Source organism: Dermacentor albipictus, chromosome 8 (assembly GCF_038994185.2).
Source record: "Dermacentor albipictus isolate Rhodes 1998 colony chromosome 8, USDA_Dalb.pri_finalv2, whole genome shotgun sequence".
Lineage (NCBI taxonomy): Eukaryota > Metazoa > Arthropoda > Arachnida > Ixodida > Ixodidae > Dermacentor > Dermacentor albipictus.
The window spans coordinates 23127746-23148587 of NC_091828.1; the positions used below are offsets into that span (position 1 = coordinate 23127746).

Genomic DNA, 20842 nt, shown 5'->3' on the forward strand with positions numbered 1-20842 from the left:
AAAGACGACCGACGGAGGACTTCCATCGGTCGTCTCGCTCATGGCTCAGAAAGAACTGGCAGATAATTTCGCAGTGGCGAACGGCAGCGGCAATTTCGGCTCGGGCGGTGCACATATACAGATCCGCCGCCACCGATCTGGCTCTCTGATTGCCACCGCACAGGGCGAACGGCAGCGGCAATTTCGGCTCGGGCGGTGCACATATACAGATCCGCCGCCACCGATCTGGCTCTCTGATTGCCACCGCACAGGGGTTGCATTGGAGGAGGAGCGAAGAAAGGAATTAAGTTCGAGCCGGCGCTTTGACAACCGGAGACTCGCAGGAAGAGGGGGGAGGGGGGCGGCGTGTACACCCAGCGGCAAACGATGGGGGCAGAAGCGCGCGCAGCAAGCCGACAACACGATAAAGGGAGGAGGGAAGAGATAGCAGTGACTGACTGATGCCGCTGACGCCGATAGTGAGTCAACCCCAGCTGCGGAGTTGGTTTCAGGGACAACGCCGCCGATGCCGACACAAACAATATGATACCCTCGCTTCCGCAGCGCTAAGAACCAGGTCTAGCCGTGGGAAGGTGGTCACGTATTCGTCGACGTGCCGGGGCCTACGTGAAATAACCGGCGCGTCGGCAACTGAAGAGCACCCTATCCGCCACACAAGAACAGGGGGGGGGGGACCCTTTCCTCCTCTTTCTGCATGGCGGCGACGGTGTTCTATGCAGTCACGTTATCTTGACTCTCTAGCGAAGTCAGCGGCATCCAGCGGTATCAGTCGGTCGCTGCTAGCGCTGGGGGGATGAAAGGGGGGCGGAGCTGGTTACGAGGCCGACGACAACGCCGACGACGACGCGAAACCCAGGAACGGACGCCAAAGAGCTGCGCTCTAAAAGATGACGGCGACATAAAATAGTGGCTCCACGAGCGTTCCCAATACGTTTTGTCGAAGACGAAGACGATACGAAGCTGCAGCACAAGGATAGTAAGAATGAGAACCAATCAGCAGTTTCTACGGAGAGCGGGAGGAAAAGAAACGAACGGGATTCAGACAGAAACCGGCGATCGTGGATGATGTGGCGGGGTTTGGGAGATGACGCCCGGGGCGAGCGGGGAGCGGCCACTCAAGCGTGTCGTCGCAACAGACACCACCTGGGAGCAGGCGCCTCATCTTGCCCTTATCGAAGCCTGCGGCTGGCGAACTCCGTAAGGGCATCCAGCGCAGGGCTGTTCGACGTCTCAAATACATCAGCCATGCTCCGGCCGGTGAACATCGACAGGGCATCCGGCCTCGTCGAACATACGCAAGGATCGACGCTGCGCTGAGCTTGAGCCAAAGAAAGTGTTCCTATTTGCCCTTAGCGTGCTCATCGTCTGGAATGTGCATCATGCCCACTTCACTGGTGAGCACTCTTTGTGCACCATGAACACTTGCATGAACTTCAGCTCTTTTCCTTGCGCATGCTTTTTCGTTTGCCCGTCGTGTGTGCTTTAAATAGGCCTGATTTGTTTTGCGCCATTACAAGGGATTTTGTCGTTTCCGATGACTTTCATCATCGTGATTTCATTTATGCAAAGAACATGAACTCGAAGCAACACAGCTTTGTGACAGTGGCGTCCGTGGCAGGACGAGGCCGTTTGTAAGCGCACAACAGAGGGCAAAACATGAGGGTCTCATAGAGTTTGTCGAGAATGGGGAAAGCATGGGTAGAGAAACAATAAGATATTCGGTGAAGAAGCGTGATACTGTAATGGAAGCCGAACGCGCTCGCCAGAAAGAGGAGCTTCTAGCTAAACGAGCTCGTTGGGGAGAAGAGCGTCGCATCCGGGAAGCGCAGATAGCAGCCTTTGAAGCACATTACGCTGATACCACTATATATATATATACTATGGATTATTTAGATGTAAGATTTGAACAGGACATGATATTCCTGAGATTCAGGCAATGCCTATGACATATCCGGTTACTAAGAATAGATTATTATCACCTATGGCTGGGAAAGTAAGTATGCTCGTGAGCAAAGGGTTGATAGGTAATTCAGATACTCTTAACCATGATGTCTAAAAAGTGTCAGTTGATGTTGGCTGCCACAGCACTATCCATTACATTTTCTTTGTTAAGGCGACCTAAGGATCATCAGTACTTTGCGACAAAATCCACTGTTTCCAGTTAGAGAAGACTAGGATCTCCTACAAACTGAGCGTCTTTTCCGAAGAATCTGCTAGTAGAACTTGTGACCTGGTTTCAAACACACCATCGGGGTTTCCGGATTTACTAAGTGTGATGAGATGCCACAAGCTTACGCAAAGTCAGAATAAAATTTGCTGATATACAAATCCCGTCTGACCTATCTGGAAAGTGCCGATGTGACTTGTCAATCACATTTCACGCTTGCTGCAAAACAAGGTCACATTTCGCAAAACTAAGATTTCAAATGCCAGGAGCCTTTCGAGTATCCCTGTACAGCAATAAACCAGTGCCTGGAATGTTCAATTTCATGCACCTCGAGTCAATCAAATATTTTGTGACTGGCAAAACTGCTCATTCATTAGGAAGTCTTGAGGTGCAATAACGTGATATCTGACTGAATGTTCCGTTAGATTAACTCTATGACCTGACCTGGACCAAAGAAGGGTGTTATTGGGTTGCATTTGTCTCTTGTTTATTTCTGTGCAAGGTTGACACGCGCGCAGACTAGTTCAGTTTTTTTTTTCTAAAACTTCCTGAAGGGGAGCCATATGTCATGATGTGTGCGGGCAGAGTGCTCGTTCACAAGACCAAGAAGATGAGGAAGACACATTAATGGCGGCGACATGAGCGCTCGCATCACGATTCGTCGAAGACGAACACGATGCACAGCTCCAGCACGCGTTTATACAGAATTGTAACCAATCAGCAGCTTGCATGGAGAGCGGGGGAAAGAATGTTCCCTGGTGGAACACAGTTAAACGAAGTTGGTGGAGTCGTAGCACGGTATTGCTTAATTTGCAAAAAGACGCAGACGCTGCTCGGCGCCGTCAGCAACTACCGCATCTACAACTGCGCCGCAACATAAGGAGGTACAGAGGTACAGGACGTATACAGAGACCTGGAATGGGCAAAATTGGGGATAAAAGTTAATGGTGAATACCTTAGTAACTAGCGATTCGCTGATGCTAGTGCCTTGCTTAGTAACTGAGCGGACCAATTGCAATGCATGCTCACTGACCTGGAGAGAAAAAGCAGAAGGGTGGGTCTAAAATTAATCTGAAGGAAACTAAATTAATGTTTAACAGCCTCACAAGAGAACAGCACTTTACGATAGGCAGCGAGGCACTGGAAGTGGTAAGGGAATACACCTACCTAGGATAGGTCGTGGCCGTAGATACAGATCATGAGACTGAAATAATAAGAACAATAAAAATGGGCCGGGGTGCGTTTGGCAGGCATTCTCAGATCATGAACAGCAGGTTGCCATTATCCCTCGAGAGAAAAGTGTATAACTGCTTTGTCTTACCAGTGCTCACGTACGGGGCAGAAACCTGGAGGCTTACGAAAAGGGTTCTAGTTAAATTGAGGACGACGCAACGAGCTATGGAAAGAAGAATGATAAGTGTAACGTTAAGGGATAAGAAAAGAGCAGATTGGGTGAGGGAACAAATGCGAGTTAATGAAATCTTAGTTGAAATCAAGACAAGGAAATGGGGCATGGGCAGGACACGTAATGAGGAGGGAAGATAACCGATGGTCATTAAGAGTTGCGGAATGGATTCCAAGGGAAGGGAGGCGTAGCAGAGGGCGGCAGAAAGTTAGGTGGGCGGATGAGATTAAGAAGTTTGCAGGGACAACATGGCCACAATTAGTACATGACCGGGGTAGTTGGAGAAGTATGGGAGAGGCCTTTGCCCTGCCGTGGGAATAACCAGGCTGACGATGATGATGACGATAACACACAGACCCAGCAGCAGCTACGCCTCGCTTCAAAGCAAAGCGCCGATAGCCCAGCGCATTCGAAGCTACGAGCACTCGGTGGTCTTTTATTTATTTATTTACAGTACTCTCAGAGTAAGTATACATTATGGAGGGGACAGGCAACGTAAAGGAGGAAAAGATGGTGCACAGAAAAGGCACAGTATAAGTAACAATGATAAATTGTCCTCGTTCAATGATTTACACATCATAAACAAAAAAAAATAATAGTGGTAGATCACCATAGAAATCTCTTGATACACTTTTCAATAAAACAAGCTGGGGATGATAGGTCAATACATACATAGTTGAGTTGCAAATATTCTATTTATACAATGAAAAGACATAAGATATATTGAATGCAAGTTTCATGATTTGAATGTAGTTAAATAAAGCGTTTCAAAACTGAACAGGATTACTTATACTAACAATGGATGCTTGCAGACCGTTCCAGTCGTTGCATGTTTTGGGTAAAAATGATTGCGGATGTGTTAGTGTGTTAGAGCGAGGCACATGTACTTTATGCGTATGATCTCTACGTGAGGAGATGAAAGGTGCTGAATTAATTCATGCTGACCGAAGCGCAGCGTTCTGGTAGTAAATATTATGAAATAAGCATAGGCGTGATTGTTTCCTGCATATTAACAGCGAAAGTAGGTTAAGTGTAGCCTTCATTTGTGTTACGCTTTGTGTTACGCATGTTATACTTGTACACATTGCAGAGCGCTTTCAAGAAATGGGCGCCCACATGGCGTACGCAGCAGTTGCCTGTAGTGGCAGGCAGTCCCACTTTGACCTTGACTGAGCTTGAAGGTCACACTTACAGAAACAGGCACTTTCTGGGTTTATACCTGCAGTAGTGAAGCTATCGCTCGAAAAGAAGCGAAGAGCACTGAGGGAGAAGGCCGGCAGTCCAGAAAGAGGCCATGGGAGATGGAAGATGGCGTTCGCGGCGAGGGGGTAGCGGCCACTCCAGGCTGTGGTCACAACAGGCTTCCATCTGGAGGCAGGCGCCTCATGTAGCCGCTTCGGAAGCCTAGGGCTGGCAAACGCCGTAAGGTCGTGCAGTTAAAACCTGTCCGACGTCTCCGATACATCAGCCAAGCTCCGGCCTGTGAACGTCGACAGGGCGTCTGGCCGATTCCGACATACACAAGCATCGAGTATGTGTCGTACTCCACCCACAGAATGTGCTTTAATCTGCTCTTCGCACGCTCATCGCACGGAATGTACATCATACTCACGTCATTGCTGAACGCTCTTCGTGTACGTTGAACACTTGCACGAATTTCAAGTCTTTACCAAATTTGTGTGTTTCGTTTGCTTTCCTGTGCGCTTTAAACATAGCTTCGTTGTCGTGTGCCTTTAGAAGCGACTCCCTCGTTTCCTATGACTTTCATCATCGCCATTTTTAATAATCTAAGAAGGCTGAACTCGAAGCAACGCAGTTCTTGGCAGTTGCATTGCATAAAAACTAATAATTATAGCGCATGTAAAGTTACGCATAAGGTCACCTCATAGCAAACTGATACCACAACTTTCCCTATGTTCTTGTGCTGTTACAGATATTACCTAGAATATTATGCAAGACTGGGCCTAGACTTTGAAGGAAATGCTTACATGCATATACGTGGACCTAGAAGTAAGAACTCTCTGTATTTAGCACCCTATATAATGACATCGCATGCCTAACCAATATATATATATATATATATATATATATATATATATATATATATATATATATATATATGTATATGTATATGTATATTCATCACCACATGTGCACAAACGATATATATAGATACAAGGGGCTTCAGCGCACATTTTGACGAATGTTTAAATGTTGTGTGGTGGATATGACAATTCTAGTTCATGAGCTGGTTTACGAAGTCCTACGCAACGAGGTATGGAGAGAATAATCCTGGGTTTAACGTTAAGGCATAAGAAAAGAGCAGATTGCGTGAGGGAACAAAGTAGAGTTAATGACATCTTAGCTGAAATGAAGAAAAAGAAATGGGCATGGGCAGGACATGTAATGAGGAGGAAAGGTAACCGATGGTCATTAAGGGTTACGGACTGGATTCCAAGGGAAGGGAAGTGTAGCAGGGGTTGGCAGAAAGTTAGGTGGGCGGATGAGATTAAGAAGTTTGCAGGGATGGCATGGCCACAGTTAGTACATGACCGGGGTTGTTGGAGAAGTATGGGAGAGGCCTTTGCCCTTCAGTGGGCGTAACCAGGCTGCTGCTGATGGTGATATGTCCCAAATTGCAATTTGCAAATTCTGGCCATGAAGTTTGCAAGTCGGATGCACTTGGAACGAATTTTCAAGATGACACCAATATCGAGACACAAATTCCAGAACTTTGCGGAGAAATGCGCTGACGTTCCAGTTAATTAGTCAAGAAAACGTCGTTTCACGTACTGAAGCACACAAGTACCTGGAACGATAACGCATTTCACTACAAAGTTCGGGAACTTATATCTCGAAACTGCTGTCGTTCTGAAATTCGCTCAAAGTTGATCCGCTTTGCGAAGTCCCCTGCTATAATTTGTAAATTGCAATATGGGTCATAAGATAATTAGCTAAAAAGGTAATTAGTGAATTCTTGTTAAGTTGTCGAGTTTGCATTTCAATTTGTTTTGTGCGCAAGTGTGTGCGCTGCTTCCAGTAGCTAAGTATGGACAGCTGGGCTAGTTGGTTATGATTAGCATTGTGAAACATAGTTCCAGCGCACATTTGAACAAGGACGAGGCGAGAAAGACAACACGTTCGTGTTGTCTTTCTCGCCTCGTCCTTGTTAAAATGTGCGCTGGAACTATGTTTCACAATGCTTCCGGTAGACCGGCTCATAAATTAGAATTGTGATGTCTAGCACAGGCGACCTTTAAAAATTTGAAAGTGTTCGCTGAAACACCCTGCATATTGAGAAGCAACGGTTTTACTCAAGCTTTTTTTCCAAAAGCACGAGCGAGCACGCCGACAATGAAGATGCCCAGTGATGGTGATGGTTAGGTTCGGATGTGGAAGATAACGTCTACAATATGAATACTCACGCTAATTGCCCCCACGGACGGAAACGGTGAACCTGGCCATAAATTAAGCTAGCAAGGAGCGCCGAAGCGGGAAACATGCAGGATTTTTGTCCTGCGGCAGCTTCGGTCAGTGGGGGAGTCAAAAGGGTTTCACACGGCAAGTTTCACGAGGTAGTCCACTGAGCTAGTCTGCTTTATAACTTTGTCGGTGTCGATGTACCGAGATTGAAGTTTTTCAGATAAACAAGACATTCGCACAGTGGTCGACCGCAGTACATCATCGCCAGCGTGTTAGAAAACAACATGGCAAGTAGCATCGTAACGACTCTTGCGATCTTCTTGGCTCGCCTCGGTGTTTATGCGAGCACGGTGGCGATATTGGGTAAGACGAGAGACAAAGTGGTCGCAAATTAACGGTGAAGTGTCTACAGTGCCAGAAAAGTAAGAAACGTCGATGCCAGAGGTTGTGTGTCGGTCATAGATAGAAAACTGAGGAGCTTGTGGTGCGCTACACGGTGGTGTTGTAGGCTAATGTCACTATGGGGAGAATGACATCTCAGTTACGATGGTCAGGCTGGATATACGTGGACAGCATATCATTGAGCGTGCGATGAAACCGTTCTGTCAGGGCGTTGGTTTGGGGGTGGTAGCCGGAGGCTGCCTTGTGCACGGTGTTGCAACCTCGGAGAACTTCATCAAGCGTGTTTTATAGAAATGCCTTGCCGCGGTGGCTCAAAAGGAGGCGAGGAGCTCCATGGCGTAAGCAGATAGATTGAAGGAAGAAGGCAGCCACTTAAGAAGCAGTACCTGGGCAGACAAAGGTTGTTTCTGCGTACCGCGTCAAGTGATCCACAGCAGTGACGATCTATCGGTTGCCGTCTGTAGTGGCCGGTAGAGCACCGTAAAGGTCAATTTCCACGACAACGGAAGATTCTCTTGTAAGAGGGAGTGGTTGTAGCGTCCCGGAGGCTGCAACTGTCCGTTGCTTGTGGCATTGGCAAAGGGTCCACGACGCGACTTATCAAGGTACGCTAGTTGAAAGACCTGGCGAGAAGAATGAACTTAGTCGCTCGCAGGTTTTGTGGCAGCGCAAGCCTGGAAAACTTCAGCACGAAGAGAACGCGGAACAACATGACCCCATTGATGGCCGTCCGGATGAATGATGCATCGGTAAAGAAGATCGCCCTCTAATTTGAATAGTTTGAATTGCTTTGGAAACGAGGGTTTAGGTGGAATTGAAACACCAATGAGGCGATTAATGATGTCTGGACAATATGGATCAGCACGCTGGTCAGTGGAAAACACAGAAGGGTGGCTAAATGGCGACTGGGTCAGGGAACTAATACGTAACACTGACGATGCGACGTCCTTGCGGCCATGTTGACAAGGTGACGTAACGTGATCGAGAGATGGCGGTAGTGGGCAGGGAGAAAGTGCGTAGGCGTCTTGGTGCTTTCTTCCGCACTTATAAACGACATCGAAATTAAATTGGCACGAGGATTTGTTTATCTTTATTGGGCGAACCCGTTTTACCGCCTAAGAAATGTTATCGCACAGCGCAGGACGCGCCTGCATCTATGGGAATTTCTGGAATGTTATCGATGGTTACATTCACTGTCTGTGGCCGAAGCTTGTGTAATATAATTGCATATATGCGCGATGCGAATAGTGTAGAACATTGTGGAAGACACGCGGTTCCCAGTGAATACTCTGGAACATTCGACGACTGATGTATAAAAACCAACGCGCTTGACCCGCAGATCAGATTTTCGACGAACACCGAGTGTGTTCGCCGTTATCGTTGTCTTTGAGTGTAGCCTGCTTTTGAGGGCACGACTTCGCCCAATTAAAGGCTAGTTTCGTTAACCACAGTTTTGGTGCTTTCTTCGCCATCACTGCTGCACAACATCTGCGGGGGCGTTGATGTACCGAACGCCCCAGCAAAGCCACGTTCTAAGTCCAAAACCCGAAGACAACACTAACGTTGCGAAGGACCAGCGGGCAAGCCGTAGGCAGCAAGGGTTGCGACCGCAATATGGACCTCTTCCCGAGAAGACCAGAAGGAGCAGGCCCAAATCAGAAACCGTAATGGCTGCCCCAGCGTCCCCCATTCTGCTGCAACAACCTCGGGACTCATCAACCTTTCATGGATCATCCTCTGAAGATCCAGAAACCTCGCTCGAGACATATGAAAGAATCACGACTTTCAACTAGTGGGACTCCGACGACAAGCTGCGGCATGTGTACTTTGCCTTAGAAGACGCGCCTGGACGAAGTTTCAGAACCGGGAGTGCGAACCTTTATGAGCGTCGTGTTTAACGAAAGGGCCGAAGCTATGCTGGAAGCCCGTGTACACCTACCTAACGAAAACATTGCCATATTCACTGAGGAGATGACGTACCTATTCCGCCACGCTGACCCCAAAATATCCGAGGACAAAAAGCTTCGCCTTTTCATGCGTGGCTTCAAACAAGAACTTTTCGCCGGAATGATACGATATCCACCGAAAACCGTCGAAGAATTTCTTCACAAGGTCACGAGCACCGAGAAAACTCTGTAAATGCGGAACCGCCAATTCAACCGCCGCGCAAGCCCAGCAAACTATGGCGAAGTTCAATCATTGGCCACCTACGACATCGCGAGACCATTAGAGCGGTCGTGTGAGAGCAACTTCAGAGGATGTTCCCAAGATCCCAGCCTCAGGTTGCGTCGATCGCGGACGTCATGACAGAAGAAATCCAGCGGTCACTGAAACTTCCAGAAGGCCAGCCGAATTCGCCATAGGCCCAGCCTGAAGCGATGAACTACGCCGCCGTCACCCGCCGTGAAAGTAACACTTCGCGCCTGCGCCAAAGCGCTGGAGCGACGGAGTTCCGCCGTCCGCTGCCGTTGCCAGCTCGCTCACCCGTCGTCCAGCGAAGGTACCCAAGCTACAGACGTCTGGCGTGCCCCTGACCACTGCCCGCTCTTTTACTACTGCGGAGAAGTGGGTCACGTCTACCACTGATGCCCCTACAGGAAGATGGGACTGTGAGGGTTCGCCGTTAACGCACCGTGACCACAGATTGGCGAACTACCTCGCGACATCACTGACTACCTCACCGCCACTCAGTGGAGCCCTCGACGATCATCCAGTTTGCCGTCACCAGGCCGCTAGCTGTCGCCGCAGCGCCGTCCATACACTGGCCTAGCCCGGGGGCGGTCCGTCAGGCCATATACGGAAACTAAAGGCAGCAACCGATGGAGGTGCGGATGCTGTTCGTGGAACTGACGGAGATCCTCCACCGCCGACGAAGACACCGAAAATACTGTCTCGACAATATATAAACGAGACGCCACCATCCCGATTAAGTTATAAAGTCAAGAATACACCGACGAAAGATGGCTTCCGACGCGACGTTCCAGCTTTAGTTCAACATTACGCAGCCGCGATCTGACGCCAAGACCTAACTGTAACGCAAGACAGATGACCACTGTCCTCGACGTGCTCCTGGACGGCCACACAGTCACCGCCTCAGTGGATACAGGAGCCGACTACTCCGTCATAAGTGCACCCATCGCTGCCCACCTAACGAAGGTTAGGACTGCATGGCAAGGCCCTCAAATTAGCACCGCTGTGGGGCACCTAATAACCCCGACTGGAATCTGCACGGCAAGAATTACTATTCATGACCATACTTACCCTGCCACCTTTGTTATCCTTTAAGAGTGTTAACGAGACATCATTGTCGGTATGGACTTTCTGAACCGACACAGCGCAATCATCGACCTGAAGTCGAAGCCGATAACGAACGGAAGATCAAGCGATACCGCCGGAGAACTGTCGTAGTCACTATGCATTGAGTATGCTGGAAAATCAAGTCAGGATCCCGCCGCGTTCCAGCATTATTATTTTCATGGGCATCGAAACACCCGCTGACGTAGAAGGTGCTATCGAGGGCGACCGACATCTACTGCTCGGCCGTGAAATTTTCGGCGCAAGATTGATCGCTCGGCTCCATGGAGGGAAAGCGGATGTTATGCTAACCAACTTCAGCCAAGAGTTCAAACACATCAGCAAGAGCACAATTGCGTACATCGGGGGAACTGTGGAAACAAAGAATGCCTTTGTCCTCACGGATTCTGCCGCATCTACCCCGACCAGCATAGTTCCTGAGCGATATTTCTACATAAATCCAGGTCTATGCCTGTGTAAGCAGCAACAGCTGACAAGTCTTTTTGGACGATACAAAGGCTGCTTTTCGACGTCAACGAGAATTCCATAAACACCAGACGCAAAGCATCGTAAATTAACGGAAGAGTGCGCTCGACCACTCCGCCAGAGCCTTTACTCAGTTTCGACGCGAGAACGTGAAGCTATTAGGCAAGAAGTTGACGAAATTCTGCGCGACGACATCATCCCGACGTCGAAAAGCCCCTGGGCATCTCCTGTAGTCCTGGTGAAGGAAAAGGACGCAACCCTAGGTTTCAGAGTCAATTATCGTCGACTGAACAAGGTCACGAAGAAGGGCGTATACCCCCTTCCCCGGATAGACGACGCATTGGATCGGCTCTGCAACGCTAAATACTTCTCGTGGATGGACCTCAAGTCTGGCTACTGGCAAATAGAAGTCGGCGAGAGAGATCGCGAAAAGACACATTCATCACGCCAGACGGCCTCTCGAATTCAAGGTCATGCCATTCGGACTTAGCTCGGCGTGTGAAACGTTTCAGCGCGTCATGGACACTGGGTTAGCAGTATTGAAGTGGCAGACGTGTCTTGTTTACTTGGATGACGCCATTGTCTTCCCTGGAAATTTCGACGATCAACTTAGGCGGCTTGCGACAGTCTTAGAGGAGATCAAGTCATCAGGGCTCATTCTAAAGCCGGAAAAGTGCCGCTTCGCTTACGATGAGCTTCTGTTCGTGGGCCACGTCATCAGCAAATCTAGAATAAGCCCTGACCCGCAGAAGACAGCTGCCATAGCGAAGTTCCCACAACCCATCGACAAGAGGTAGTGCGGAGATTTCTTGGCGTGTCTACTATAGGTGCTTTGTCAAGGACTTTTCACGTATCGCTGTGCCGCTAACACATCTAACCAAATGATGTAGAGCTCAAGTGAGAAACCCCACAGGTCGACGCATTTGAAGAACTCAAACTACGCATGCAGTCGCCGCCGGTACTTGCTCACTTCGACGAGGATGCCGATACCGAAATCCACACTGACGCCCGTAGCCTAGGCTTCGGTGCCGTCCTAGTCCAGAGTAAGGACGTACTTGAACGGGTGATATCTTATGCTAGCTGGTCGCTGTCAAAAGCTGAAGGCGATTACTCTACGACTTAAAAGGAATGCCTCGCTATCATTTCGGCTACAGCAAAACTCCGCCCTTACCTATAAAGCAGGCCATTAAAAGTCGTTAGCGAGCATCACGCATCCTGTTGGCTATAGCTACCGACCCTTCAGGATGGCTGGCACGGGGGGCCCTCAGACTACAAGAATATGACGTCCCGGTAATCTGCGAAGATGTTCTTCGAAAGAAGACCAGTCACGGAAGTCCCGCTCGTGAATATTAAACCATGTCTTCACGGCCTTAGTGATGTAGAAGTCAACTTTCTGCAATTTTGAAGCATCGTCCCAGTTTTTAAGTGAGCTTACTCGATCTTGGAATCCACCAAGTCTTCGAAGCCATCTTCAGGCAGCCCAGCGAGTGCCTCGGGATCGCGCTGACGGCTGCTTACAGTGTAGGAGGGTGTAATGCAATTCCAGAACAGTAATGTGGAGAGGTCAAATAGATCTTGAAGCAGTTCCACGACATGAGAAGCAATGGCTTAATGCGGCGGTTTTATTCCAAAAGAAAGACCGAGTGCGTGCGCCTACACTTAAGATGCCCAGTGGTGATGATGGCTATATAAAGACCACATAGTGAAATCAGCATCACTTGCACTTTCCCTCCGTGTGGTAGAGCGATCCCTCTTCCGACGCATATTTCACGGTTGAGCAGTATACGTTGGTCACCCTAGATGAAGCCTTCTATGTCTAAGGGTGTTAAAACAATGCGGGAGCGAAGAGGGATACTCACTTGATCCTCCAGCCCACTGAAGGCGCGGTGACTACGAGAGCTTCCCGGGGTAACCCCTTTATCTTCAGACAGCGTTATCGACTTAGACTACAGGTTGATGATTGCGCCGTGTTGGTTCAGGAAGTCCATGCCGAGAATGACGTCTGGCCTTGGAGGATAACGAAGGTGGCAGGGTAAGCTCGGTCATGAAAGGCAATTCTTGCTGTGCAGATTCTGGTCGGCGCTGCTAGGTGTCCTCCAGCTGTCTGCATATGAGGGCCTTCCCATGCAGTCTTAACTTTCTTCAACTGGGCGGCAAGAGAATCACTCATCACGGAATACTCGGCTCCTGTGTCCACTATGGCGGTGACTGCTGGTCATCGAGAAGCACGCCGAAATCAGTGGTTCTTTGTCATCCGTTGCAGTTAGGCCTCGGCGTTGGATAACGGCTGCGTCTTGTTTACCTACGGCTAGAACGTCACGTCGCCAAGTCTTTTGTCAGCGTAATCTTTGCTTCTAGGCTTCATCGGGATGGTGGCGTTTCGTTTATATATAATCGAGATCGTCTTCTCGGCATTTTCCTACGCGGCGGAGGATCTTCGTCAGTTCAACGAGCACCAACCGCACTTCCATCAGTTGCTGCTTTTATTTTTTCGGATATGGGCTGGCAGACCGGCCCTGGACTGGGCCAGTTATGGTCGGCGTTGCAGGGACAGGTAGCGGCCCGGTGACGGCGAACGGGACGGTTGTCGTAGGCTCCACTGAGTAGCGGCTAGGTAGTCGGAGATATCGCGAGGCTGTTCGCTTTGTTGCGGGCGCGGCGCGTTGATGGCGAACCCTCGCACACCCAAGTCCTGGTTTGGGCATCGACGGTAGACGCGGCCCACTTCTCCATAGTAATAGCACAGCGGGCGGTGGTCGGGGGCGTGCCATACATGTCTCTTCCTTGAGTAGCGGCGGCAGGCGGGAGAGTTGGTGGTGGCGGTGGCGGACTGCGGAATTGCGGCGTTACCGGGCTCTGGCGCGGGAGCGGAGGGGGAGCTTGACGGCGGGCGATGTCATCGCTTCTCGCACAGGACGCAGCGATTCGAGCTGCGTTTCCCAAAGCCTAGTGAGCGTCCAAGTTCATCCTTGACCATTTCGGTGACCGTGGAGACCTAAGGTGGCGACGAAGAAAACATCCTGCGCAGTTCTTCGCACTCAATGGCCGTTATGGTCTCGTGGAGATTACCGGAGCCAAGTGGCTGGGTTGTGCACTGTGGCGTGATAACTTCACGGTTAAATTGCCTACTGCGCACCTCCAGAGTTTTCTCAATCACTGTTTCCTCTGGCAAGAACTCAGCTACGGTCTTCGGTGGGTTGCAGATCAGACTGGCGAAAAGTTCTTGCTTTACGCCTAGCATCAAGAACCGGTCTTTTTTCTCCTTGGACATTAAGGGGTCGGCGTGCCGGAACAGACGAGTCCTCTCTTCCGTGAAGATGGCGATAGTCTCACTCGGTAGTTACCCTCGGGTTTTCACCAGAACTTCGGCCCTTTCTTTTCGGACAACGCTCGTGATGGTCCTTAGGTTGTTAATGCGGAACAGGTACCACGTTGTAAGGGTGGACTCCCGGTTCTCGAACCAAGTCCTCGCGGCATCTTCCGGGGAGAAATACACATGGCGCAGCTTATACTAAGAGGTCCAGTTGAACATTGAAATCCTTTCGAAGGTTACAAGCCAGGTTTCCGGATTCCCCGACGAAGCTCCACTGAAGGTAGGGGGCACTCTGGCTTGTTGAAGTACGATGGCATACGCTGTGGCTGCCATTGTGGTTGCTGATCTGACCATGGTCTTTCTCGTCGTATCAGGCAGAAGTCCCTGCTCCGGGGCCAGTCCTTGCAACCTGAAGTTTGCTCGCTGGTTTCCAGCGACGTTGGTGTCTTCGTCGGGTTTCAGGTTTGGGCTACGGCTTTGAGGGAGTGCTCCGTGCATGAACGCACTAGTACCTCCACCAGATGTCAGGTAGTAGTGACGGTGAAGAAAGCGGAAAAACTGGAAATGAAACTAGCGCTTAATTGGGCGAACATGGCGCCTCAAAAGCAGGCTAAACTCAAGGAACGGTGACGGAGGCGAACACATTCGACGATGGTCGAAATTCTAATCAGTGGTTCAAGCGCGTCGGCTTTTATACATCAGGCATGGAAGGTTCCAGAACAATCGTTGGTTCCCGTGTGTCTTCCAGAAAGTTCTACAGCATTCGCTTCGCGAATACATGAAATCAGATTACACAAGGTTCGCTGACCACAGACAGTGCATAAAACCTTCGATAACCTTCGTTAAACATCCGATACATGCAGGCACGGCATGCGCTGTGCGCCTACATTTCTTAAGCCCGGAAACGTGGCCACTTCATGCCGTCAATGTATGTTGGAGTTGAGCATGAGAAGTGGGATTCCAGACAGAGAGACAAGCAGACAGGCAGATGAAAAACTTTATCGAAGTCGTGAGGGACTACCCGGCACAGACACGTTAGAGTCCCCGGCTCGCCTCTTGCTGCATCGATGTCGGATTTTGGAGGCCAAGCCTCTCTGCTTTTTCAGAGACCCTCTGGATGGCCGTGGACCAGATGTTGAGTTCCGTTTATGAGATGGCCTCGTCCAAGCCCTGTCGGCTAGTGAGTGTCGTTTCCCGTAATGTAGGACACTGCCAGAACATATGAGTCAGAGTGCTAAAATCATCCACACAATCCGATCACTGCGGATTAGTTTTGTGTTAATCCTGCTTAGGAGACCTTGCGACGGGTATGACCTCATGTAAGGCCGCCTGAACGTGATTGCTTGAAATCCATATAGTTGTAAGCGTGGAGGCCTTCTATTTTGAAGTGTAAAACATTTACCTAGAATACGGCAGTAAAGGAAACAACACAGATGATGTCATTCAAGCTGGTTTACGTGTGTTACCCCGCGGCAACCCATGCTGCCGAGCTTCAGTGACGAAGACAAGGTTGACGTTGCAGCGCCCACCAAAGCCGCTGCGCGTGGACGCTAAAGGTCGGCGCTTTCGGTCACCACAGAAAAAGATAAAAAAAATAAAGTTGGGCTGCACTTGCGCGGCGGAAGCGCGCTTCGTGTTAGGCCGTTCGAAGAGCATGCTACGCTTGGTTTCTGGTTCTGGCACTCCGCTGCAACACTCGGTTCTCGACATTGGTGAAAATGAACTACGAGACGACCAACCCCAGCAAACTACCACGCTCAGGCAACCTTCCGCCTGATCCTACCTCACGCCCACATGACATTGCTGCTGTGTAGCTTCGCCTTCCCGCGTTCAAGCGCAAGAACACACAGGTTTGTTTCACCCAAGTCGAAGCCTTATCCGATCTAAACCACAGCACCTCGGAACTCACCAGGTGGGTCGGTTGCTCAACAGGTGGTGGACGTCATCGCTGCCCCATTGTGGGATGTACCATACCAGCAACTGAAGCAGAGTATTTTGGACCGCACCACGGTGTCGGAGAGCACGCCTCTCCAGCACCTGCTCAGCTCCAAGGAGCTTGGAGATCGCCGCCCTTCCCCGTTGTTCCACAGCATGCGACGGCTCCTGGGCTGAAGCAATGTCGGTGCGAACGGTGCGCGGCAGAAGAAGCTCATCCTACAGTGTTTGCCGTAGCTGACTCGCCTTGTCTCGGCCGTCGCAAGAGACTTGTCCCTCGACCCCCTCGCCCAGCTCGTTGATCGAGTCTCCGATCACGACGCTAGTTATGCTTCTATCGCCGTTTTCTCTTCAGCACCACAGTCTTCTATGATGTCCCACTTAGAGTCCGGGATCGACCAGCTCGTCTTCATTGACGTCTATCGGACGTCCTATCATGACGAGCACGGCTCATCTTCCCGCTTGAGCCACCATTCCTCTTAGCCGAGCAGGCCATGCTCGGATATTCTTCGAAACACGCCTATTTTCAAGTACCATTATACTTTCCTGCACCGCATCCGCCAGTTCACATACCAGTGGTGGGGAAATACACTGCGAGATCACTGTTGGCATCATGGGACCTGTCCTTACAACCCGGCTGCCTTTTCATCGTCATGTATTGCATTTGCGGCCTGGGCTTCTTTGTAAAGACTAGTGCCGAGGTCATCGTACTGCCGTCTTCTAAGAGTGACTGCACTAAGGGTCATTTGGCCCTACACTGTGCACGGCGAGCTCTACCTCTATCACCAAGCATGTTCTACCGTCCATAACTCTCGATTTTGGCCGGCGGCGCACGTTCCGGTGGATATTCAGAGTTGCCGAAGTCAATAAGGCTATCCTCGGCTCTGATTTCCGAACGCATTTAGACCTCTACGTAAGCAATCGCCGCTGTCGCCAGATTAACACCAAGACACGACTCTCGATCCCTGGAGGTCTGATGTCTATGTCTATCCCACTATGCGGGTAAGCTAGCGTGCTCGAAGACTTTCCAGAAGTGACGACGCCTTGAAATTTAAATCAGCCAGGCAAATATAGCTTAACCCATCACATTGTCACGCGTGGACGACACATCACAGGTCTTCCGAGCCGCCTCTTCGCTGAGCGTGTGGCCATTGCTAAAGAGAAATTCACGCACATGTTCTGGGTGGGTCTTATTCGCCCTTCATCCAGCGGTTCGGCCTCCGCACTTCATCGCGTTCCCAAGAAAGAACCATATGACCGGCGTCTGTACAGCGACTACCTGGCGCTCAACGTTCACAGGATCGACAAGAGCTATCCCCTTCCACACATTAAATATTTCACAGGCACCTCGCAAGGCTGCAAAATCTTTAATAAGGTGGGCTTTGTCAAGGCCCATCACCGGTGAGAATATGCATATCCCGAAGATGGTCATTACTACACCCTCCAGCCTTTTTTATTTAGGGTGCATGCTGTGTGGGCTACATGACGCAGCTGAAACATTCCAAGGATTTATTGCCGAGGTGACGCACGAGCTCCCGGCTGTATTTGCCTACATCGATGACATCCTCATTGGGAATCCCAATCCGCAGTATTATGAGCGTCTCTTCGAGGAACTCTTTCAACACCTTCCACAATTTGGCCTGGCTGTTGACCCCTAGAAACACGTCTTTAGGTCTTTCGAGCTCGATTTCGTTGGTCACCACATCTCGGCATTGGGAATTCGTCCATCGCACATCCACGTCCAGGCCTCAAGACCTTCCCACACCCACTACTCTACGTCAGCAACGCGAGTTCCTGGGCCTAGAGAATTTCTCGCGACTCTTTATTCCCCATCAAGTTGAGATTCTGCAACCATTAACTCAGCTTCTTCGCACAACTAATGTTCCTCCTCTGCAATTTCCTTATCTCCGGAAGACCAAGCTGCTTTCAGGGCTGCTAAAGAAGCGTAGTGGATTCTGTGCTTATTATCCACCCCAGAGCTAACGTGCCTGCTGGCATACTAGTGGATGCTTCTATTGAGGCCATTGGGGCTGTTCTGAAGCAGCAAAATGACTTCTAGTTGCGTCCACTGCACTTCTTTCGGAAGCTACAGCCTTCTGAGAATTGCCACAGCCTTTGTGGCCAAGAGCTGCTCGCTATCTATTCTACCATCCAACAGTCCCGGTACTTCTTGGAGGGCCGGCCATTGTCATTCATTCGTTTGTCATCACCCTAGTAACGCCCACTGCAGGACAAAGGCATCGCCCATACTTCTCCAACTGCCCCGGTCATGTACTAATTGTGGCCATGTTGTCCCTGAAACTTTTTAATCTCATCCGCCCACATAACTTTCTGCCGCCTCCTGCTACGCTTCACTTCCCTGGGAATTCAGTCCGTAACACTTAATTACCATCGGTTATCTTCTCTCCTTATTATATGTCCTGCCCATGTCCATTTCTTTTTCTTGATTTCAACTAAGATGCCATTTACTCGCGTCTGTTCCCTCACCCAATCTGCTCTTTTCTTATCCCTTAACGTTACACCCGTCATTCTTTGCGTAGCTCATTGCGTCGTCTTCAAGTTAAGTAGAACGCTTTTCGTAAGCCTCCAGGTTTCTGCCCCGCGGGTGAGTACTGGTAAGACACAGCTGTTATGCACTTTTCTTTTGAGGGATAAAGGCAAACTGCTGTTCATGATCGGAGAATGCCTGCCAAATGCACCGCAACCCATTGTTATTGTTCTGGTTAATTCAGTCTCATGATCCGGATCCGCGGTGATTACCTGCCCAAAGTTGATGTATTGCCTTATCACTTCCAGTGCCTCGCTACCTATCGTAAACTGCTGTTCTCTTCCGAGACTGTTAAACAACACTTTAGTTTTCTGCAGATTAATTTTTAGATCCACCCTTGTGCTTTCCCTCTCCAGTTCAGTGAGCATGCATTGCAATTGGTCCCCTGAGTTACTAAGCAAGGCATTATCATTAGCGAACTGCAAGTTACTAAGGTATTCTCCACTAACTCTTATCCGCAATTCTTCCCAATCCAGGTCTCTGAATGCCTCCTGTAAACACGTTGTGAATAGCATTGGAGAGATCGTTTTTCCCACGTGACGCCCTTCTTTATAGGAATTTGGTTGCTTTCTTTATGGAAGACTACGGTGGCTGTGGAGCCACTGTATATATCTTTCAGTATATTAATATACGGCTCGTCTACACCCGGATTCCGTAATGCGTCCATGACTGCTGAGGTTTCGACTGAATCAAACACTTCCTCGTAATCAATGATAGCTATTTATAAGGGTTGATTATATTCCGCACATTTCTCTATCCCCTGATTGATAGTGTGAATATGGTCTAATGTTGAGTAGCCTTTACGGAATCTGGCATGGTCCTTCGGTTGACAGAAGTCTAAGGTGTTCCTTATTCTATTCGCGATTCCCTTAGTAAATAATTTGTAGGCAACGGACAGTAAGCTGATCGGTCTATAATTTTTCAAATCTTTGGCGTCCCCTTTCTTATGGATTAGGATTATATTAGCGTTCTTCCAAGATTCCAGTACGCTCGAGATCATGAGGCACTGCATATACAGGGTGGCTAGTTTATCAAGAGCAGTCTGCCCACCAACCTTCAAGAAATCTGCCGGGACCTGGGGCGCTATAACGTAAACCATTCCAAACTTTTCTATTCCAATTCTGGGTTGCAGTACTCGTCATCGTCAGAGGTCGGCCGGCCTGTTTCCCTCCCAGCCGCAGGAACGCCGACAGTGACGAGCAAATGTTTCCAAAACGGTGGTGGTGGTAGCAAATGCCAGACGTTGTAGCTGATGTTTCATGGCTGGTGCCCGTGCCTCCTGATTTGCTGGAACTACGGCTGCGTGGGCGATGAGATGACGTGCGGAGCTGTTTCACTCTAGAAATGATGTCTTCCAGGTGCTCACACAAGGACTCGAGTTGAGATTGCGCTGCTGAAGAGTAGGAAAGGATTAGCAGGGTCGTTCTATTGTCCCGTGAGACGATGCCGTAGGTGCGATGGTTGGGGTGTCTACTTCCATGATTCTTTTGGCCAAAGCTGCAAGTCCGGTCAGGTCAAAGACAGAGGCTCTCGCCAGGACCACGTTAGCTGGGAGGCGTTGAAAAAACAATTCGCGCAACAGTGTGTCGTCGATGGATCTCGCGTTGTTTCCGAGCAGCTGCCTCATTCGGCGAAGAAGTTAACTAGGGCGTAGGTGGCCGAGTTCTTCAGCGGATAGAAGCTGCTGGATGCGAGAACGCTGTGAAGCTGCTGTGCCCTGTAGCAGGGCTGCCTTGGGATTGTCATAAGTGGCGGCTGACAACGGGGAGTTCAACAAATCTGCTATTTCGTCAATGGTGGTGGGTGAGAGCACTGCAGCGCCGTAATGAGACTTTGAGGCTTGAGAACGGATACCAGCGACTTGAAATT

At 49.7% G+C, this 20842-nt stretch overlaps 1 long non-coding RNA gene across 1 annotated transcript in view; it reads left to right on the plus strand.

Annotated features, from left to right (window-relative positions):
- The window catches only part of LOC139048387 (uncharacterized), a 42685-nt gene extending 37102 nt beyond the window's left edge, over positions 1 to 5583 (plus strand). Inside the window, exon 3 of the long non-coding RNA XR_011507656.1 lies at positions 5506 to 5583. This is a non-coding gene — a long non-coding RNA (uncharacterized lncRNA). The remainder of the gene's footprint in view (positions 1 to 5505) is intronic.
- The last annotated feature ends 15259 nt before the right edge of the window (positions 5584 to 20842 follow it).